This window comes from Fundulus heteroclitus, chromosome 22 (assembly GCF_011125445.2).
Source record: "Fundulus heteroclitus isolate FHET01 chromosome 22, MU-UCD_Fhet_4.1, whole genome shotgun sequence".
In the NCBI taxonomy this organism is placed as follows: Eukaryota; Metazoa; Chordata; class Actinopteri; order Cyprinodontiformes; family Fundulidae; genus Fundulus; species Fundulus heteroclitus.
This window is the reverse complement of record NC_046382.1, coordinates 27,470,361-27,494,211: the sequence shown is the minus strand read 5'-3', so window position 1 is coordinate 27,494,211 and position 23,851 is coordinate 27,470,361. Positions and strand designations below refer to the sequence as shown.

Here is a 23,851-nt window from a genome sequence, read left to right as displayed (position 1 = left end):
TGATCATCAGGGAATATTATTAAACGTTTGGCTTTTTTTTTTTTAATAATTATTATTATTATACCTCTGGTCTTAAATAAATGCGCGCAGGTTTGCCGACAATGTGACCTCACATTTCGTCACTGACTTGTGTCGGAGCGCTCATGTTAATTGTGTGCAGTGGTGAGTTCTGTCAAGGGCATTGCCCGTGCGCACAATTTGCATTTCCATTCTGCTGTGGAAATGATGAGAGAGAGTTTCTGCGCGGTTTAGAGCCTCGCGGCGCAGTCTGTGGGCGAATTACATTTAAAAGAAGGCGAGAGAAATTAAATAAGAAACCGAGACCACTTCAGGGCTATTAACATCTAAAATATCCCCTGGAAATTTGGACCAAAATACACATGACCAAATATCCAGGGTATACCCTTCGCTTTCGCAGAGCGGCCCCGCACGTCTCGATTGTGTGTCCATCACTGTTTTGTTGGCGTATCTAAAATTCCTTATTTAAAAAAAAAAAAAAGTTATCAGGCCGCCTCACGTTGATGAAAGTGCGGTAAATGTCAGTCTTCTGGCTTTAATTGGAACATATTAACGTATAATGCGGGCGCCTGGCTGCCAAGCAGACTGAAAACAGGTGCAAAAAAAAAAAAAAAATATGACTTTGAAAAAGTCATTTCAAGCATTTTTACGAGTCAGTTTGAAACAGGCACCAGTTGCGTCCAGAAGTGTGGAGAGGAACCAGTTTTAACCTCCCCACCCTCCCTCTTTCTTGTTCCTCCCGCCTTGGCTCCAAGAGAACTTGAATTCACCTGCTGACCAAAGTGATGGAGGTGCTGCCAACTTACTGTTACATCCCCCCCCCCCCCCCCTTGTCTGCAGGAGTCCAATGATTCTCAAGTTCCTTCCCATCAAAATGTATATTTTCAACATGTTGCATCAGTGCCTCTAATCCATCTCTACAGGGAACATCATCAGTGTATATGGCGATGGGAAGAGCTGGAGCTGCTGCACAGTTCCTTGCCGCTCCGAAGGTGATTTTTTCTTTTCTTTTTTTTTTTTTAATTCAAGTCAAAGATCATTATTAGTATTGAACTGCGTTGCTATTAAGAGAAATTTTAATTATGATGTCAAGACAGAAGGAGCCAAGGTGAAAGCTGCACAGCAATAGCTAAAAATAATCCACACCAGCCCAGAGTGCAGTGTGATCCTTGCAGAGGAGTGTTACCGGCAAGGGACCTTTTTGCTGCAACAAAGACGTCAAGAAAAAAAAAAAAAAAAAAAAAGGAGGAAGTAAATGAATTAGAGAACAAGCCAGATTTTGTCATTGTTTCATCCACGCTCGTCCTGTCCTTATTTTCCAACCTCTTCCCCTCTTCTGGAAGGGCTTGCAAATTGTATAATGCTGCTCTTTGTTTCCACCAAGTAAAGCAACATGAATAGCTGTCCTGAGTGAACACAGGCACACACACATACACACACGCTCTCTCTCTCTCTCTCTCACACACACACACACACATGAGAAGAGAAGAAAAAAAAAAAACACGACAAACTGATCATCTTGAAAAAAGCAACGCCCTGGTGCTCACTTGGCCTACTTTCCACGGCAGCGCTGGGACGTGGGAAGAGCAATAGAATTCAGGGGAGGATGTTCCAGCACTCTGGGAAGCATTCAGTATAGCAAGTGTGATGCACGTAAACATAGCCCTTTGCATTGTCAACCTTAGACCGCGCTTGCCCCAGATAACTAGTCCCCGTGTGCTAGACTATTCTCTTTGACTTTGCAATTGAAATCCTGAGAAGATTATGCAAAAGCTAAAAAGAGGCAAACTCCAGGGTGGGATTTCAATTGTCAATTCCTGTTGGATTTTATAGCATTATGACATATAGTACGCCATCTGTTACACTTCCTGTGAGTATAGGTCTACAGCTGCACAAGTGGAGTCCTTTTTATATGCGAACATCAGTATAATTAAAACCTGCTTGGGAAAGGACAGCGATATCCAATCTAATATTTCCCTCTTAAACTCCCTTTTAACACAGATGTAAGTCTAAGCAAGTAGCTCTCTGGGTAACACAAATTAAAAAAAAAGAAAAAAAAAAAAAAAAAAAAGGTGCCCGGAAAGTAACCACTCCTAACTTCAGCTAAACAGACTTCCTGGAGCGGCAGATAATCTGGGGCTTCTATGTACACCGCCTAACCAAATGTCGACATCTGTGAGGGTGTGCATAAAGAAAAGCTCCTCTGAGAAACCGGTAGGGGGGGGTGGGGGTAATAATCTTAGTTCCCCTCACCTTCAGCTTGCCCATAGGGGGTTCGAAAAGGGAGATGAAGGAATCCTATGTAAACACGCCAAGTCAAATTTTCACTTGAAATGTGACATAAAGGCAAAGGGCAACCTTGGTGCATCACTAATGTGGTTCCACACATGAGTGTTCAGTGCCCCCTGGATGTAAACAAGTGATGTATTCACAACATGGTTTGAGCACTGACTCATGGCGCAGAGAACCGCAGCGTGTTGGAGCAGGGGCGCCTCCAGAAAGTTTGCAAAAGGGCCGGCTGGAAGGGGGGGGGGGGGGGGCCCTGTGATAATCTGGGGGTGGTGCACAAAAAGCCAAAAAAAACAGAACAGAATTTTGAGGAGCGTTAGCGTTGCCTTTTGATTATTTGATTTGTTTATAGGGCACATCTAAAGCAACCTCAGCAGCACCAAAGCTCCGTAAAGGCAAATATCCAAAGACATTTAGTACAATCAAGCAACCCTTTAGGGTTTGAGACAACAAATAAAAATCAGAAAATACTACTACGTTTTAAAATGTAACTGTTTATTTGACGTTTTTGACTAAATACCTATCCAAATGTCCATATTGTAACATTACTACACTGCTAAATTATATACAGACAATTTACAATATACATACATGTAATTTTATTTCTTAATCTAGATAGATAGATAGATAGATAGATAGATAGATAGATAGATAGATAGATAGATAGATAGATAGATAGATTGATAGATAGATAGATAGATAGATAGATAGATAGATAGATAGATAGATAGATAGATAGATAGATAGATAGATAGATAGTACAAATTAAATCAATATATAAACAAATACCTCCTAAACTACATCTAGATACCTAAAGTATCACAAATTATGTACACATTTGCGTTGCATTTTTATGTGGTATTTCCTGGAATTAATGTTATTCTCATTTTTATGATCATTCAATGTATTCTAAACTTTCCAAATGTTAAAAGGTCTTTAAAAAAAAGAGTATTTTGAGAATAGCATCAACTTTGTTGAAGAAGTAGAGGTGTCAGAAAGAAACCCATTTATTAAACATAACACTCGGCATTATGGGGTTTGAAAAGAGAGTGAGCCTGGAGTAAAAACCAGTGAACTAGCACCAACGGTTTAACAGCAAGTCATCAAACTGATCGTTTCAAATCATTGTGTCACGCGTAACCGTTAGCAGAGAGCCTGTTTGAAGAGATCTGTTAAAGCTGTTGTTGTTTTTTTGTTTTTAAATACATATTCTTATTCAAGGCAAATTTTTTTTTTTCATGCAAAAGTGGACAAAAAAAGAATGAGCAAATTTATAATGGCGGTCGTTTACCCCCCTTAGACACCCCCCGCTGGGACACCCTGATGTCTGAGGTTCTTTTTAAACACAAGAGCACGTTTAGTACACAGAGGTGACGATGAGGTCAAAAAACGAAGAACTCTGGAAATCTGTGCTTGCTGTGGCTCAAACAAAGTCACTTCTACTCTCTCTCTGTCTCTCTATCGCTTCTTCTCTCTCTCTCTCCCTCTCTCTTGCACAAAACATGCAAAGTTTGAGCATCTGTTCCATCATGTAGTCTTTGTTGGGAAATTAAATATTGAACTGATCTAGTGTACCATGAATGTTTCAGTCACATAAGTGATTAGACAAACCGATGGGGGAGGGGCCTAGACGTCACGGCACTTTACACGCAACTTCGCTATACTGTATTTGTTGGCTTTTGCCTGGCAGTGTGTTATCCACCAGATTGCGTTGTTGTTGTTAGAGAGAGTGGCTGGTGGTGGTGGTGTGTCAATTACGCCTCACATAAGAAGTTGTAATTCAGCACACAATCACATTCATATGCACGTCACGTCCATGCACAGAAACAATCAGGAGAATGAGAGTTATTGTTTAGTCCAGCTGATTTAGAGCAAGTAAATATAATTGGGGGGGGGGGGGGGGGATAAAGTCGAGCTTCAGATTTATGGTTAAATTACAAACTTGGAGGCATCTGTTTTTTTACGCTTTTGTGTTATTGTGCATAAAGAGAACTCATTTAAATTGGTTTTCTTGTTCCGTCTTGGAATAAAACACATCTCTTTTTCTTATTTCCTCATCCATTCCTCCAAATCAACAACTGTCTCCAAGGAGAGCACCCCACCTTCTCTCCTAATGATGTTTTCTTTTTCTTTTCCTTTTTTTCTTTTTTTTTTTTGACATAACGTCGGATTGGATTAAAATAAGCAAGGTGTAACAGGCGAGCAGGGGGAAGGAAACGGTATCATCACACAGATCATAAAATGGTGTCGGGAGTAGTCTTTTGTCCAGGAGCATAGGAGAGTTCTGTTGCTAAAAGGAAGGACAAAAGCAGAAGGCGCCACGGGTATAAGGTTCCCCTGAGCGACAAAGCTGAAAGTTTCGACTTGCAGCACATGGGTGTAACTTTAACTGGAATACTGTGGATCAAAGCCTCACAAACAAAGTGGGTGGAAATGCTGGAGGAGTGCTCAAGTGAAGGACAGGTTCAGCAGAGAGAGAAAGCGGGAGTGACATTTTTTTTTTTTTTTTTTTTTAATCAAACGTAACCCAGGCAGTCGAGGCTAATTACTGAGAGTGTGTGTTTGTGAACTCCGAGGGCGCCACGATTCATTCCGGGCACGTTGAACCCTGGGCCGGACTTTAGCGAGGGCTTACCTGGGCTTTGGTCCATTGTTGTTTATTGGTAGGGGTGGGTACCAAAACTATACATACCTTTATTTTAACAGTATATGCTTCTCAAAAATAACCTTTAGAAATGTTTTAATCTGTTGAATTCACTGAAACTACTTGATTTCGTAGCCCCAACTATAAAAGGACTACTGACCCACAAGAGCAAGTCAAACAGCATGAGCCTCTGTGATTTTGGTGCATTTCAGCGACGTTACATCACAAACGTAAACACCTGCTACGGTTTTGCCTAACGTTTTAAAATACATTTCTGGAAAGGATGTGGTGTTTTTAAAAATTTTTTTTTTTTTTTGAGTAGTAAAACCAACAAGATTGTTGTTGTTGTTGTTGTTGTTGTTTTTAAAATCCCACTTTATTCAAAAGTGGACTCTTGAAATTAGTGTGCACTTAACCATCATTGTGTTGTGATTTGCATGCATCAAAGAAACTAGCCCAGGGGCCCACAATGTTCTAAATCCGGCCCTGATCCTAATCTTGAAAAATAAAAGTTTCCAAGGTTAGCGCATTTGATATATTAAAAGCAAGCTTCAAGCGCATGATTTAAGAATTATAATGACTGTGCTTAGTTTCCATGTAAGGTCTTGGCTTAGGTACTAAAGCAATTTTAAAACCACATTTCTCAGAATGATGCAGTTACTTTTTAGAGAGGAAAGATACAAAAAAATGGTTTGAGGAAAACTCTATATTGATGCGGAAAAAGACTAAAACTCTTTATATTTATGCATATCATACAGTTTATAAACGTTGTAGTCTATTGTAATTAAAACAAAATTGTAGGGAGCACCAAAAGTTGCATTGCAGAGTGAAATTACTGGCAACAAAACATGACTGCCATATAATAAAAAAAACGTAAATAAAACAAAAATCAAGCTAGTATACAGAATATTCTTTAAAATTATCAAACTCGCAATAGGTATATGTTGTAAACACATGTTGTGGTTAGTTTTTTGTTGTTGTATTTCTTTGTGTGTTTTATTGTGAATCATTTATCCCAGAGAAAATCTACCCTGCTGAAAACAACTTTGTGTACACACAAAAGGCAGGATGCATATTTTTTGTTGCATTGTCCATTTGTATTTTTCTTACTTTTCCTGGGATGGTTTTAATCTAATTCCACCTTTAAAGGTGTTTACCTGTATTCTGCATGGCTCGATGTGAGAGCACATCAAATTTGGCAACCATAAGCGAGCTGGAAGGGATTTTACGATGACAGCCATGACAGTAGCAGAGTGGGCAGATTTCATTATATCACATCATCGCTTTTAACCAAGTTGTTTTGTTTACTTTGGTGAATTCAATTAAGATGATTTGTCCAACTGATCGGCAGCGTTCTTGTGCCTTTTTGTGATGTCATCACCCAAATGAAATAAAAAGCAGTACCGGGGAGTTTTTCTCCTTCAGTGCGGTTTGTAAAGACTTTGTATTTTATCTGTCTATATCTTTGTTGTCAGCGTGCATTTGTTAGTGGGTAAAGAAAAAAAAAAACACCCCAGGACAGCATCTTTAAATCAGATTTACCTCTTTAGTCGAATACGTGTCACATTCAAAAGCTTCCACTGTCAGTTTTTCTGTTTTTTCCAGGATCCATTATCCTTTCATGTCTTTGCCCTCTATCTTTTAGAGAGATTGATAATTATTCATATCTTTAAAAAAAAAAGAAAAGAAAAGAAATAAAAACAGTCTTGAAAATTTGTGGGGCTTAAGGCAATTCATCAGGTTAGATCAGTACAACACGGATGTGTAACCTTTACACTGCACTGGAACCTGCTCGTACAAGTGTTATGAAAGGTCCCCGTGGCGCTCTGCTCCTCTGACATGGATTTGAAGACTTGCCACTTTATTAGCTGCTAAGCCCCCACTACTTGTTCTATATAGTGGAGGCCTACGTTATGAGCCGGGATCTCATTGTCTGCCGTTATTAGAGGAAGAATCGGCAGCGCCTCTCTCTCTCTCTCTCTCTTTGCCCCCCCTGAGAGAAAAAAGACCGTCTGTTTGAAGGGAAGCTACAAGTGCAATTTAACCCATCTTATTTACAATATGATCTGTTACGAGGACATCATCGCTGCAAGGATTCGCAAGCGATACACATCCCCTGCAATGTAATTCTTTCTCTGTTTTCATTGATTTGTGAGAGTGTGCTCTGTTTGATGTGCAGCTGAGCCCATAAAGCCAACTACATGTGCTCAGAGTCCAGCCGGAAACTTTGATGCGCCGGGACGGGTCCGGCTACGTATGTCTTTTTATACATCCAAACCGGGGTGCTAAAACCTACAACAGAGGTTTTTTACTTTTAAAGGTCAAAACTATTGGTTATTTAAAATGGAATGGAGACGGACAGATTTGGGGAAAAAGCGTGCCTGCCGGTGACATACACACAGGTTCATCAGCCGGAATAAAAATGACCTTGAATAATAAGTGCCATAGTGCCATCTAGTGAACGCATTTGCACACTGAAGGATTGGCGGTGCCTGTGCACATGAAACGAGCTGCACAATGCACCCTGCAATGGGCACATGCAAGCATAAATAACTAGAAATAAACCAAGGAAGAAGAAGAAGAAGAAAAAAAAATCGGTGTACTATTTACTGAATACACGTGTGCTACAGGGTGGGGCAAAGCCAAATTAAATGACCACCCATATGTGGGAAATAAACAAAGATTTGCCCTTCGAGCCAGGTCTCTGACAGCCCTTAGTTTGCAGTGAGCTGCAAGGACAATCTCCTTTCAGAAAATGAGGCAATGTCGAAGGCTGCGCATGCAAATTACACTCTTCCATCTAAATTACAAAGACATACACAGACCTCAAGTCATCAGGCCTCACATTTCACTCATCTGGCCTCCCGGCTGTTAAGGTTGCCAGAAGACGTTACAGAAGCAACAGAATCAAAATAATAAGGAAAGGAAAAAAAAAAAAAAAAAACACGCGCACACACATGAGCCAAAAAACCGGAGTCTTGAATAATTGATTGTGTTTGTCTTTGCTGTTTGTGTTTGTGTGTGCGTGTGCGAGTAAAGACTGAAGGCCTGGACAGAGCTTAATGCCCCAGAGCAGGGCAAACACATCCACTGGCCAATGGTTTGTGTTAAACACCGTCTGATAGGCCGAGTGTGGGGGAGGAGTGTGTTTGTGTGGCGCTTTAATGCCTCTGTATGGCCACTCGCACCAAACTGCGCGAGGACAGTGGCTGCATGGGCTTTTTTTTTTCCCCAAATAAAGTTGGCTGATGTTATGCCTTCTTTTGTTTTGTTTTTTTGTTTTGTTTTTTTTGCTCAAGAATACAATAAGGTAAAGATTTCCAGGATAACAAAGCCCTGTGTTTTAAACGGCCCAGGAATAGGTGTGTTGTAAGATGTTAAAAAAAAAAGTCAATACACCTTCATTTTGTCTGTGCTGGTAATGAGCCATATTTTCTGGGGAAAATGGCTGCTTCTCCGGAGGCACCGTGTCTACTGAATGTGGCCCTGATCCTGGATAAAACAGAAGGCTCACCAATCAATCTCTCCAGGTTGCCCACAGCCAGAGAAAGCAGCTGCACCACATGTTTGCCTTGCGCGATAGCGACAAGTTAACATACGGGCAGCACAGTAACCATCCACAAGCAGCCTCTAGCTGTCTTATAATGAATTCCCACAGGGATGGGGAACTATCAGAGTCAGTGGTGTTACTGGAGGCTCGGAATAAAGTCAACACCTCTCCTTATACCTGATGAAGCTACGGCAGTGCACGCACACACACACACAGTCACTGCCAAAAGTGTAAACTTGTAAAGAAATATTTAAAAATTCTCTCAACACGACTGAGTTTTGTAGTTGATGTTTTATTTTTTATTGTATATTAGGTGTTGATAAGGATTTTTGATTCTGTGATTTCTGACACGGCATCAAACTTCAGAATTTAAAATGGAAATGTGTTACCAAAAAAAAAAAAAACAGTTAAAAGTAAATGGGATAGCGTAAATGTAACTTCTCTTTGACTAAGCTAGAATTTAAAAATCCAAAATCAGAATCATCTCTAATGACTTTTCAAATGTGTGGCAGCAAGAGCTATTGGTTTAAAAATCAAGAACTCAAAATGTAGCTATACAACCTTTAATTTAGGCCAATGTGAAGGCTATAGAAAGACAAACCAGCAGGTTTAAAGGCCAGTCAAGCATATTTTAGAAGTTAAGGTTCTTAAAAATATTCTGTTGGGACATCCAAGCAGTGTTTGTTTGTTGATGTGAAGTGCATCGGTATCAGGATAAGTGTCACATACTAACACACGTGTTATCAAGCATATGCAGTGCTCTGGGAAAGTATTTATACCTCTGAAAGGATACATATAACAAGAGAAAAGAAAAAGTCCTCTAAGGTGTGGTTTGCAATTTCAGCAGAAGATCTGTACGGTGCGTCTCTGCCAGCTTTTCAGATCTAATTGGCTCAAGTTCAGTTGTTTTTTTATGGAAAGCATCTAAACAGCAATTGTCAAGACTTGCCACAGATTCTCCATTGCATTTTCATCTGGATGTTTAGTGTACCACTTTATCACATGAATATGCTTTGATCTCAGCTATTCCATTGTAGCGCCTGTTGTATGTTTTCAGGTTTTCTTCCAGAATATCGCTGTATATGGCTCCAACAAACTTGTCATCCACCCTGACTAGCTTCCCTGTCAGAACTGAAGAAAACCCTCCCCACAGAACGATGCTGCCAACACCATGTTTCACTTGTGGGATTTTCAGGAATGATGGCAGCTTTGGTCTCACCCGACCTCTGCTTCTTCTTCCACATGTATGCTTTATCGCAGACATGTTGGCTGACTGGCCGTCTTTTGGATTTCTTTCAACAATGACTTTGTTGTTACTCCGCTCCCATAAAGGCGGCTCTTTCATAATGACCATATAAGTCCACAGATTCTCTCATCTGAGCTGTGGATCTCTGCATCTCCACTGGAGTGACCATGGCTCTCTTGAATGCTTCTCTCATTATGCTCTCCTTGCATGGTCCAGTTTAGGTGGACAGCTATATGTCTGTGTTTTTTTCAGTAGTTCCTACTCTATCCATTTTGATAGATTGAATTGTCCTCAGTAAGATCTTCCAAGCTTGAGATATGTTTTAGAGCTTCACACTGTCTTGAAATATCACTGACCTGCTTTGTTCCTCTGTCTTCATGATGCTGTTTGTTCACAAATGTTCTCTGATGCCTTTCCAGAGCAACTGCCCTTTTACTCAGAATACATTGTAACATTGACTCTGCTTACTGATTTAGATTTCTGAAGGCAGTGTACTCTTTTTAGGGGTATCGGAGTATAAGGGATATAATCATAAATACGTAACACACTTTCCAGAATTTAATTTGTAAAACATTTGAAAATGTTGTATCATCCGTTTTCCACTTCACAATAATGCACTACTTTTTTACTGACCTGTCACATAAAACATAAATTAAGTCATTGAACTTTGTGATAAAATAAGAGTTAGGTTAAAAGGTTAAGCAGGTATGCATATGTTTGCAAGACACTGTATAGGCTAGGCAACACCTGTTGGCAAAGTCATTAACAATATCATCAATATAAGAAGAAAAAGTGACCAACATTCAGGACAATACAGTTGGTCTTAATAAACCATTTAATTTTTGGGGTAAAATGATACCAGTTTGAGTTTGGATTTAGTTCTGAAGGTAAAGAGTTCAACATGTAGACCTCTCCAACAGAGAAGACTGTTTATTACAGATAAGTTCTGTCAGGATTTAGGTTTTGTTTGCTTTGCTTTGGACTTTTTCTGGACTTTTCCTATCAGCCTGTCATCTCTCAGCCACCAGTCATCACCCAATCGGCTCAGTCTCCCTTCAGACTCCACTCTACTCTAGATCAGCTCCATCTGTTGCCACTAATTGGTCAGCTGAGCTCACCTGTGCACCTGTCTACTTATACCTGCTTCAGCCAACTCATCCCTGCCAAAATGTCTCTTCTCGTCTCATCTGGTGTTATGTGCCCTGTCTCTACCAGATCCTGTGTGCTCAGCCGTCTGGACTCGTCTGTTAAAGTCGCCTGTGTCTGCGTGCTGCAGATCTGCCTGTTTCCCCGTGAGTTCCAGCCACTTGTTCTGCTCGTTCTAGTGGTTTTCCCGGTCCACATCGCCTGTTCTGTTCTCTACCTGCATCTTCTGTTCTCCTGCTCATCCCTGCCTGCCTGCACCATCTGCCATAACTCATCTGTTCAAGTCTGGTTCTGCTTGTCTGCCTCACCCGCCACTATTCATCCTTCACAATAAACCTTTTTAAAAGAACATACCTCTGTGTTTGGCTGAATATCGGGTTCGCCAACAGTATCCATTACAAAGTTCTACATAAATTAACCCTACAGTTCCCACTGGATGTTCCTGAACCAGTATGTCTAAACACAAAGTCACCAAGCACCTGAGGAGCCTGACCTTGTAAGCATTTAAATAAAAGCTAGAGAGTCAGGATTTCTTCTAAAGGGCCATTATATTCATTTTATTATCAAAATTACAGTGATTTTATGAGTTTCCTGTCCAACATTTTAAGAGCTTAATCATTTGATATACTTTGCTGTAGACTTTAGGATTGTAAACCATGCTAGAGACCAAGAAGTTAGTAATTTCCAAGACCAAAAAAGTCTTTTGTGACATCAAATAAGAACTAGTGGATGATTAGTTGGAATGTTTCCAACCTTGCTTTTTCAGGTTTGCTCTCCATCTTGTCAAACATTGGATAAAAAAACAACACAATCCAATATCCAAGGCTTGCAATACAAGTTGCCAATTAATGTTAAAGGAGCAATGAGCGAAATTTCATTGTTTTAGAACAAAAAAATGGTGATGTGTAGAACTAAAGGTGTTCTTTTAGATGTAATATGGTATGACGTTACACACAATCTCGCTGTGTTGTTCTCCGATCTCTTGTTTACAAAGCGGAAATGGCCTCATGTGCATGTACGTGTATGTGAATAGCTGCCACTCAGGATTTAGCACCTCCCTGCCCATAAAATGCCACCGTCTGAGCTCTTTAGCATAGGAGCAAAATGGTGGCGAACGCATCCAGCAGATTGAAACGTTCTCTTGCTAACAGCATTATAAAGTTATGAGTTACTTAACAGCAAACAGGTTTAAATCATCAGCAATGTGAAATTGTGGTTGCCTCTGATTTAAAGCCTGTTTGCTGTTGCAATGACCTGGATAACTGAGAATTTGCACATAGTTGTGCTCCTCCGAAAGGTGATGCTGTTTTGCCGTGTATTTATCCTTTGCAAATTTGCAAATGTGAGGCGACAGGTGAGAAAGGGGGGCTGGATTGGTCTACAGCCAACCTAGTGGTGAAATTTCGCCTATTGCTCCTTTTAAGGTTTTGATCATTGTTTGATCAAAACCTTTTGATCATTGTTGTTATCAAGCAAACATAATTAACTATTCTGCTATAATCTCCAAATATTAAAGCTGTTTTGTCACAACAGATACAATATCCTAATCAGCTACATCTTAAACCAGGGGTCACCAAACTTTTTGAAACGGATGGCTACTTCATCGGTACTGTGTCACACGAAGGGATACTTGTACTGACCTTTGAACTAGAAGTGTCAGTGCTCACCAGTAAACATATTTGCAATGGTCTATTTTTAGAAAATGTAATTTTTTTAATCTATATAAATGCAAGTGTGATTATAAAGGTAAATCAACAGACTAAAATAATATTTTGGATGCAGCTCACTGGAGGGTTGTGCTAGTTTTAGAACGGACTTGAGGGCACCATATGGGGTTCTTGGGGGCTACCTGGTGCCCGCAGGCACCATGTTGGTGACTCATGTCTTAAACTATATCATTACCATCCACCTTGAAACGACCATTAATCCATAGACAGGTTATCTCTTGCTCATTTTCAAATCACTTCAGTAGAAACTAAAAAGAGTAAGCCAACAACTGAGCCTTGGGTACACCACAGACACAGTCTTCTGCTGCTTATTTTCAAATCAGCTCAGTGTAAACTAGAAAGAGTGGGTCAAGAACTGAGCCTTGGGGCACGTCTGTAATCATTTTTCAAAAACCTCCCATATGTACAAGTACAAAATGTTATCAGCCCAAAAGTTTAAGTAAAAGTAGAGATATGCCATAATTATCTGTTTATAACATGTCTATTGCATACATTTTAGATATAATTCATTTGTCGGTTTTCTTCTTTTCTCTCTCTCACTGTCTTTGTGCGTGTTGTTGTGTTAGTGTGTGTTTTTGCGTGAGTGTGCCTAATCTCCAGACCTCTGCTCGGCTTTATCCCACAGGACATGCTGCGTGATTGATGAGAAAGATGCGTATAGCTGGAGAGATACTGGAGAGAGGATTTTTGGTCAAATTTAGTCCGTGTCTTTTAGGCTATGCTCTCCTATCCATTGTCTTGGCACCTTCAGAAGAATCTGCAGTTAAAAAAAACATACAACAAAGAAAATCTCAGGTAGCATCTGTGTGTAAGACTTCTTGCTCATGAATCACAGTTACCAGCTCAAAAGCGCTGTGAAATAGTAGATTTCCAAGTTACTGGGATATTTTATGGCAAAGAACCAAATTGTATAATGAATAGGACTTAACTTCACTTTAAAAAAAATAATTTTTAGTATGCTCTTAAATAGTGTTTTTTTGTCGGATTGTGCACTCAGAGGAACAAATGTGCTTACTTAACTCTATCCGCTCAAATGTGCCCCAGATATCAAGCATTCCCACGCTCCAAAAGCTTTTTTCCCCTCATATTTTTTTTGGAATCTGACTTTTTTTAGAGCACAATAAATCCCAATGGGCAATCATTTTATTCCCAATCCATGCCAAAACTCATTGTGCAGAAATCCTTTCACACAGCTTCATGAGTATAAAACTATAAATGAATTCTGCTGCTCCAACATCAATTTTGTTTGTGCACCACATTGATTGAACATTCTAAATAAATAAATATGCATCATATATTCCAGTTGGTTTGGGGAAGATTCTTAAAGTTGTTTTTGTTTGTTTCAGGAAAAAAAAATACACGGCTTTGTTGGAAAAGCAGCAACCTAGCTGAAATACTGGTTTACCTTGTAATATATTTCAGAGAAAAAAGAAATATCACATATCACATCTACACACATTTTAATCTTCTGTTCATTTTTTTATGATTTATATTATGGTGAATTTTAAATGGAATGATTCTAAAATATTCTCTGAGACAACAAAAGTATTACAGGCTTCTTTCTTTTGTTTTCCTACTAAACATCTCTGCTTTATAACCATTTTACTGAAACATTTCTATGATTGACTACTGAAAAAAATAGTAAAGTGTTGTTTTTTTTATTTTGTTGCTTTCTGTTTCATCATCTACTAAATCTACAAATTCAGTCATATTGAAATAATGAAAGCAGCCCAAAAATACTCTGTTCTTTATCATGAAATATAAACATATGATGTCTAACTTTAAAACAATATATATATATATATATATTTTCATCTCTGGAAAAGAGTGATTTAATTACAGGTAAACAGCAGATTAACCTTGTTTTACTGATAACACAAACCATGTCAACAAAAAATTGTTTTCTAGCTTAAGACCTTACTGTTAATCCCTTCGGTTGGGGAAAAAACTCCAGTGAGAAACTTCTTGTACCTATCTCTGGGATTTTTCAGCTGTGAGATATTCGAGGGGTTTCTTGCATGGTCATCCTATTTAATGTCACCCCATAGCATCTCAACAAGATCAAGTGCCGGCCTTTGAGTCAGTCCAGGATTTTCAGTTTCTTAATTCTTAGCCAGATATATTCACTATTATATTTTGCTACACTGTCACGGTGGGGGCTCCAGTCCTGCTTCAACATTTACCTCAACAACCCTTAGAAGAATTTATGGTGGACTCAAAGCATCCCCAAACTGCTAGTCTTCCACGTCATGGTGTTGTGTGTTGGAGAAGGACCAAAGTGCAGACAAGAGCCGCATGACGAAGTGAATTATAGGTTTCATAAAGCAAAAGGCATACCCACGGACTAGGCAGGTAAACACAAGGACCAGGAATGACACAAGGTGCTGACAAGAACAGGGGTAGCATAACGGAGGAGCCGACAAAGGGGCAGAGGAAACTGGCAAGTTAAATAGGGGAGAAAATAGAGGGAACGCCAGATGAGAGTAATCAGCACAGGTGACAGATATGACAGTGACGGAGGACAGGCAGGAGAACACAGAGCTAACAAAAACAAGAATAAACTAACTAAATTGATAAAGAACAGAAAACTAACTAATGACAGAAACAAGAGGGAAAGAACCAAATCTACAGACTAATAACAATACTAAAGAGGTTTATTGTATATTGTTAAAAAGATCCCCATTAGCTGTCACCAAAAGTGGGACGAGCTAGTCTTCCTGGGGTCCACAAGACAAAACAAAAATCACTTAACAATTAAACATTGTAGACATTATTATAAATGTCATCAGAAATCATTCAGAATAAGTTATTATTTGGAATAAGTTGAAAACGCTAACAGAGTGCACGATTGCCCGGAAGCCTAAAAAAAATCAAAGACCTGGGGATCACGACATTCCATCTCCATGCTTCACAGTTGGTCAGATGTTCTTTACCTGGAAAGTTTTACATAGTTTATGCCAAACATATTCTCTGCTCTGGTTTACCATAATAATATCTAAACAACATCAACGAGAAGGCCTGGTCATTATCTGCATTCTATCTTATAAACATTCACTGAACCTTATGTTTTTCTGAGAATGCAAAGGTTTCACCCTTTCACACGTCCCGTGGAGTTAAACTTACTGCTGTCTCTTTCTGATTGTGTAGACATACAGTTTCACACAGTAGCAAGATCCTCCGGTAGGTCCTGCGATGACATATTGGGGTCTTCTACCATCTTGCATTCAGCTTTTAGGGTGAAGTTGGTTGGACAGCCAGACCTGTGTTGGGCCATATCAAAGACTGACAAACTGTGCCTTCCAGCATTCATTGCTGTTCTGGTGTCACAAACCAAATTTATATGAGACAGTACAAAGCAACACACGTCCTCTCCCTAGCTCCGACCCCCAGGCACGACGGGACGGAGTGCCTCAACTCATTGCAGAATTCCAACGTTGTGGGCAGGATTTGGTCACCCTCCCCTGTCTTCAACCTTCAAAGAAGAGGCTTAAGCTTTTAAGATCTTTTAAGATCTTGCTGTCTTTATCCAACAGATAAAGAAAGATAGATTATTCAAATATGAAACTAAAGAAAGTTTTAAAGGGTTCTAGTCATGTATTTTGACCACAAAAAGAAAACACAAAAAACCCTATATTTATCTAAAAAGAAACCAATATATGCCAAGTGTTCATCCTGATAGTGTTTACTTATTCCTTTTTGAGCCTGAAAAGAACTTTGCACCGGGCGCAATCGGCAAACATAAACATTGTTATGCCACATACCTGCAGTACTGCGGAACTATCTGAAAGCTAGATTGCAATTGCCACATGTACTGTAAGGTCCTGTAGTCCATCCTGCAATGCTTGGCAGTAAAGTAACGGCTCACCGTGGTCAAAGACTAACACGATGTAAAAGTTTAGGGTTACTTAACCTCTTTCGTTTTGCACCTCCTCTGGGCGTTACTGACTCAGCTGGGCCAACAGGGCATTTCTCAAATGACGTCACATTTCTCCCAAGGCAGCCCAGTTTCCCGGCTGGTCAGACAGGAAGAGTACAAATTACATTGGCAACGACTCCAATATTAATCATTTTGGAAGATGACGACATCCCAGGAGCTTCATTTCAACCTGCTTCAATTGAAAAAACACAAATTGAACAGCTATAAGGTTGGTTGAAATGTGGGGGGCTCAAAATTAGCGGAAAGAAAGCAGTATTAGCAGAAAGGTAGGAGAGGCCTCTCCTACCTCCTCTCCTCTCTCACAACGAATCAGACTCAAGGAAGAAACCTGTTGAATGTGCGTAGAATTACAGCTTATACTAAGAAAAAAACATATGTATTATTACATTTTTACATATTTTAATTTATTATAGAACTCATTGCAGAAAATAGAGATCACTGTGAGAGAAACGTCTACTTGATCCATGAAAAGAAGCGAAAGACCAGCAAGAAAACCACCACAGCCGCTTCTAATCATCACACATGCACATATTTAGCTGGTATTTATACACATCGGGACTTTTACTGCTCATAAAGTGGTTGTCGCGGGGGAGGGGGACTTTATTCCAGATCTCTTGCTGCACAGAGCGATAACCAGAAAAAGGTGTTATGTCTGAAAAAAGCGAAGCCCAAAAAAGTGACATCACGTTCAGAAACAACCCCAAGAAACCGACTCACGAAAGTTACAAGTGACTAGATAAAAATTAGCACAAAGTTGCTGATAATAAGTGGACTAAATGCAACACTGAAGCCCACATGAACTGCCCTCATGGATTGTAAGAAGTTTTTAAGCCGCTGAGAAAAAGCCAAATAAATGTCGCCTACCTGCCCAGATGCTGCAGTCGATGGTTTCTGGTCTGGACGTTCAAGTGTTGGCTCATTACGACTGAGGAAATATAGAAACCACATTTAGGTGCCTTTGGTCAGATTCCACAGTAAAGTCCTCTCGGTTACAAGGTAGTATCCAACGCTGACATTTCTCTGCAATCCTTCGGGGTTTTGGACAATCAATGGTGAAAAAAAAACTCCCTTCATGATCACCACATCGCTGGTCACTCCAGCAGATACCAACGCAGCAGCGATGTTTTGTTGTTGCCATAGTATTGTCTGTTGAGGTGATATTCAGGACAGATCTGTTCACTGTTCACACTCAAACAAGTAAACTATTCATGCGTTACCGCTTTGCTTGTACGGCCACAAGACGGCCGCGACGCATGCGTCTAAATTTAGTAATCCAGCGTCATTTGAGGAATGCCCTATTGATTTTCCTTGTGTGCTCATTGCATGGGCACAGTAAACCAGTTAGTGTCCACTTTTTTGGGTTTTGAGACCTGTGAGTACAATAACAGTGTTTACAAGATATTTATCCACCATTTGTCACGACTCTCATCCACAAAGTACACATCCACACAGATTTATCTAAGAAGTAGCAGTCACGACTTCAGAAAAAAAATAGCAGTGTTGTTTTCTTAACTTTCCTCTTCTTGTTATGATGTGGTCTAAATATTGTATTTCGTATGAACAAGCAACACTGGCTTCGTATGCTACTATGATTTTATGAATTTCTACAGGCATTGAAATTCATAAAGTCACAGTAGGCTACAGCCAAAAAAGTTGGATTAGCGTCCTGCCATCCAACATTTTTGAATCTGAACATAGATTATGTAAGGAGACTGTATTTCCTCCCTTCCATAATGGACCGATTAGCAGTTACCCCTTTGAGAAGCGGGCTGCAGCTCTGCAGTGGACACAGACACATGTGGTAGCACACAGGCATCCCGTTAAAGCTAGGTTTGGATAAACAGTCCAGGATTGTTATTGTGTCGTTCATGCATGTGTTCAAACAGCTGCATCAAATGCAAAGTAATGCTCCCCTCTCTTATGCCCAGCGCATGTTGGCGCTTGTACTGTGATTCTGAGCTGAAATTGGTTCATGTTGATTAGTCTTGAGAAAGCCGATTCTTTGGTTTCTACTGGTTGAAGCTATTTTGATCTAATATAGCAGTGTTTGCATTTTGAGTACTGATTTATTAAGCTGTGTTGTGTTCCCTCCGTCTCTCTTTTTCTTTATCATATTCCCTACATACACACAAAGGCTGCTCCCCAGAGTTTTAGGAACCTTTTGTTTCCAATTAGATGCCATTTCCAAACTGTGAGCTCAGGTCGCCTCTGTGGTGTTGATGATTGGCTAGCTAACTGTTCTCTGCTATTGGCCGAACCATTGTGGCTAAGTGTTACTATTATGCGTACTACTACAATTTTCCAGACAGCAACTGATTTTAAATTCTTTTCAAACATTGTTAAATCATCTGTCTACTCTTTGACTGTTAATATTTCTTTTAAAATGCTTAACAGAGTATTGTCTTTCTTTGTAGATAAGAGGCTAACATCATTCCAGAAATGAAACCAGGGGCTTGTATGGAACCGAGAATGTGGTCTCTTGAAAGGGATTGAAGACAGATCAGTAAGTATTGTTTTTTGCAAACAGAAACTCCTAAAGTTCATCAAACTTAGAAATAAAATTCTGCTCTGTTATGTTCCAAATGCTAAATAAGGAATACACAACATACAGCACAATTCTTTATAGCAAATGTTTGCTTATATTTTTATAATTAACTTAAAGGGACAACAACACTGAAGTCGATTTAATGTCTGTCATTGGCAGACATACCAGCTGCACCAGGCCCCAGAATACAAAATGCAATAGATCCAAGGCAATAAATCTAAACATCCCACAATGACAGGCAATGGTTGCAAAAATAAACCAGCATGCAAAATTCCCATCTATCCATCCTTCCATTTTCCATCACATTTATCCCTGTTGGGGTCACGAGTGCAAAATTTTCAACCCCTTGAAAAGTGTGTGTGTGCGAGAACAAGCAGCCGCATGGCTGCATTTCATCGGCACTGGGACATTTCTAAACTGATATAGGAGCACCCTGGGGTTCCACTGAATGTGGACGAGCCTTGGTGCTGCTGCACTGCGCCTTCGCAGCAGATCGCAGCAATTCTAGTCAGTCATAGCGGTTCCACCGGGTGCGCTGCGATACATTGCTGAAGCGTACAAGATGCGCCGACGCTCACTGCTTCTCTAAAATATATAACACAGTTATTCATAAAGGGACTTGGACGTTTCTCACCTACATTTCTATAAAAAAAACTGCTCACTCTTTCTTTAAGTAAGAGTAGCAATACTTCATAATATTACATAAATAAAAGTAAAAAGTACAGAACAGTAAAACTAATCCTAAAAGTACATTTTCTTCAAAAGGTTGCTCAAGTAAATGTAACTAGTTTCTACCTACATCTGTGCAAAACACGCAACAGAAACAACTCTTTTTAGGTTTTGCTTTTTGTTCTCGATTTTCAGATGAGTTTTCTTTTTTTTTTTTTTTTATGAATGTGCTGGTAGTACATCTACTGCCCTCTTTTGGTGGAAGTAATTCTAGCGTGAAGACTCCAATAATGTACTTCTGATTCCAGAAGGTCCGGAAGGACAATCGGAAAGGGTATGGGTTAAATTCCAGCTTCCTCCTGTCACATGTCGATGTTCCCCTGGGTTGCCAAGTTGCCTACCAATCTGTGTATTGGTGTATAAATGTGAGTGTGTTAGTGAATGTGATAGGGTGAATGTGGCTATAGAGTAAAGTGTTTTAAATGGTCGGTATGACTGGAAAAGTTCAGTCCATTTAGAATTTAAATTAGATCGGGCCCAAATTGTTGACCATGTGACCAACAAATTAGTTTAATTGCTGCACTTCTGTCTCTAAGCCTAGAGAAAGAGTTACATTGAAATTATTCTTTGGTTTCCATTGGTCATCATCAGCCAGATTGGCAGTGCTCATAGAGGATGGTCTTCTGTGTGCTGCTGACGAGCTTTCCAGAGTTTGCATAGTGTATAACTTGTCCTGTCCAGCACAACTCTGCTCTGTCCTGCTTCTGTCAGTAAATCCACAATCGCCTGTTTGCTGCAAAGAGAAAGATAACAGTGATGGAACTTATTGTGCAGCTTAAAGTTTTTAAATAAAACGTTCAGCCGTGTGTCATGGACAGTCTGGATTCACAGAGGTGAAACCCAGTGACCCTTCTGAATTTATTTGGTTCAGGGGTGGGCTACCACAAAGAATGTGATAGTTATGGTCCACATCCTGGATCCGTCTGTGTTTGGTGGTCCTGAAGCTCTGACTGTAGCCCAGAACTGGTGAATCTCCTCAGACTCTTCAGTGGGTTTTGCTTCACAGTCCTCTCAAGGCTGTAGTTACCCTTTGTACTTCAGCACCTTTTTCTATCATGCTTCTTCCTTCCACCCAACTTTTCATGGATATTCTTGGATGCAGCCCTCTATGAACTGCCAGCTTCTTCTGCAATGACTTTCTGTGACTTATCCTTCTGTGGAGGAAGTCAGTGACTCTCTGAGGGCAAACTGTAAATCAGCAACCCTCTTGATGATCGTGTTGGCTTTAATAGGGCCAAAACTTTGCATTCTGTTATAAAAAAAAATATTATGTAATGCAAAATATATACTCTTATAGCTTTATGCTGGAATCATCAAAATTATAGGAAATGAATACTTTCTGATGTTTTCATTTATTGAGTTGCACTAAAACTTAGAATAAAAAATATGCATGCAGCCAGGACATTTTGCCAAGAACATATAAATTAAAGTGTTTCCTAAAGTGTCCACACCAAATGCATTTTTACATTCTGTTTAATTTTATAGCCATGTTATTGCTCCCAGAGTGTAAAAAAAATACTTATTATACAGAGCTTATGGGTTCAAATTAAAGTTCCTCAATACCTTTTATATTAAAGAAGCAAAAAGTAATAATGATGCCTCATGTTTCAAATGAGAACGCCCCCCCCCACCCCCTTCAGAGACTGCAAGTTGCCAAGTAAAGAAACATGAAGATGTTGCGCAGCTACATTCAAGATGTGAAGACTATTCAGCCAAAGTAAAAGTTGTTATTGTTGCATAAATAACTTACCCACAGTGATGCAGAGATGTAAAAAGGGCCAACAGCCTGCCATTGAACACAGCCTATTCCGTTACACAACTGAATACACTTCCCACCGACTCCACTGTATTTTTACTTCCACATGATAGGTCTATGATGTTGTATTCTCTTCTATTCCTGGTCTGCTTCTCTTACTGGCTTCCATGTTAGCAGGCTGCGGCTCTTTTGCCAAGATAAAATACCAAATGCTGCACTCTGTTTTGGCAACCCTGCAAACTCTCATTTGATTGGCTCAGGAACCAGGAAGTAAACACAGGCTACACACTGAACTGAAGTAGTTCCGTATTGTACCTCTAGGTTTGAAAGGAGAAAAACCTGACTAAGACCTTATTGACGGAGAGGACTGATTGGTTACTTATTGCTCCTTTAAGAAAATGTGGCTTTTTGTGACTTGAGTTTATAAAGAAAAGAAAAAAATTGGACAAGTGATTATTACTGTGTTTAAAAAAAATTAACAATATATTCTAGTGGGAACTGGTTCTGTAATGTAACATGTAGTGAATGTGAATAAATGTGTTTAGTGTTTCAAAGAATGGATATTCAAGTTTAACACCACCTAGTCTATAAAAACACATTTCATAGTGTTGTCAAAACAACACATTTTAACACATTTTTGCATTGCCTCGTGAGGCCCAATAGTTGGTTTAGAAGAACAAACACATTAAATGTGTTGTCCCTGAGCAATTTCCTGCATTTTTAAATTTAATGCATCTTTTTTTTTTTTTTATACATCGGTTTTAAGGGCTTTACCAGGATCATGGTCTGCCCCAGTCTTCTTTCTGATGGCCTCAGAAAGCTCTTTAGTGTTCACTCTCACTTCAGTGGGTCAGGCCCACCAAGCTAAATGTCTGAAGTTTAAAACAGGGCAAACCCCCTTTTAAATATTGAGTAATCACTAGATATTTTCATTATGTGGTATATTATGCCTGTGTGGGATTATAATCATTATAAATTAAAATAAATGAGGGGTTGTCCAAATTTGTTCCTCAATATAAATGGCCATTTGTTAAATTTCACAGAATTTCTTGAAATATCTGTTCTTTGGTTTTCCTTGTTTATTTATATACTGCTTATTTTTTCATTTTTAATATTGATAAAGTCGATGTAGTTGATAATCCTACTTCAGATTATTATTCCTGTCTCTGCCCTGCTAAAATACGGTTATTACTCTTTTTTATATAATTACAGGCTCATTTCTAAGTTATCTGTCCTGGCAGAGGTTTTTGAAACCTTAATCAGCAAGCAACAAAAGGGATTTCTTGTTAATAACATTCTGGCAGCATCTCAATCTGCTTCCAGAAAAAAGCTTCATACAATTACTCCAACTCTTAAGGTTTTTAATGGTTTTATTGATACATTAGACAAATAGTGGCATTGTACAGCCCCTTTTATTGAGGATTTAGATTAGGCTCAAAAAGTTGTTATCAAAACATTATCTGGACAGACGCTTGGAGTATTTAGCCTTATTTTATCATAATCAACTGCATTTTGGTCTTTTTGGTATAGACATATAATGTGGCTATCCCTTTAAGGCAATCATTGATTACTGTTTGCTTTATTCCCCTGTAGGGTAGTCTTCCTTGTCATCATGCAGACTTAAACACAGATATTTTTCAGTATGCAAGTGAATCAAAGCCTGCTTCCCTTGTATCTCCTTGCCTATGTTGTACAGACAAATACTGGAGCTCATGGTCTTCACTCACAGGAACTCATATCACTGTCTGTCCCGAGGGTCAGGACTGAGCTTGGGAAGAAGGCTTTTTAGGTTTGCTGCTCCCTGTAGCTGCAATGTCCTACAGAAAAACTTCAATCTTCGTGAGCTGTTTTCACAATTGCACGATTGCTAAATGACATTGAGACAGATCAAAGCATCTTTTTGCAGATCTTTTCTCTGATGTATGATCATTTGAATAATGGTAGTAGCTGTTATGTATGCTTATTCTTTCAGTTGTGACGTATGCATTTGTGTCTGCTGTAACTATGTAAATGTGCTGCTGCCTGTCTTGGCCAGGACACTTTTGGAAAAGAGATTTTTTTTAAACTCAGCGAGTTTTTCCTGGTTAAATAAAGGCTTAATAATTTCTTAACTCTTATTTTTGAGGATTATTTTTATTTATCACCAACTACGTATATTGCCCTTGGTTAATCCAAAATGTTAATAAGCCTCAAACAAGAATGTTTGAGGAAGTAAAAGTGAGCTTTTGGCTTTCTTAGGAGAATATTTATATATGGACAGTTAT

The 23,851-nt window shown here is 39.4% G+C and overlaps 1 protein-coding gene and 1 long non-coding RNA gene across 2 annotated transcripts in view; both read left to right on the top strand.

Annotated features, from left to right (window-relative positions):
* The window catches only part of mgmt (O-6-methylguanine-DNA methyltransferase), a 303,909-nt gene that overhangs the window by 141,796 nt on the left and 138,262 nt on the right, over positions 1-23,851 (top strand). The window lies entirely within an intron of this gene.
* On the top strand, positions 941-19,007 carry LOC118557248. Its single transcript, XR_004927746.1, has 3 exons — positions 941-1,010; positions 10,963-11,039; positions 18,972-19,007. It is a non-coding gene; the product is annotated as an uncharacterized LOC118557248 (long non-coding RNA).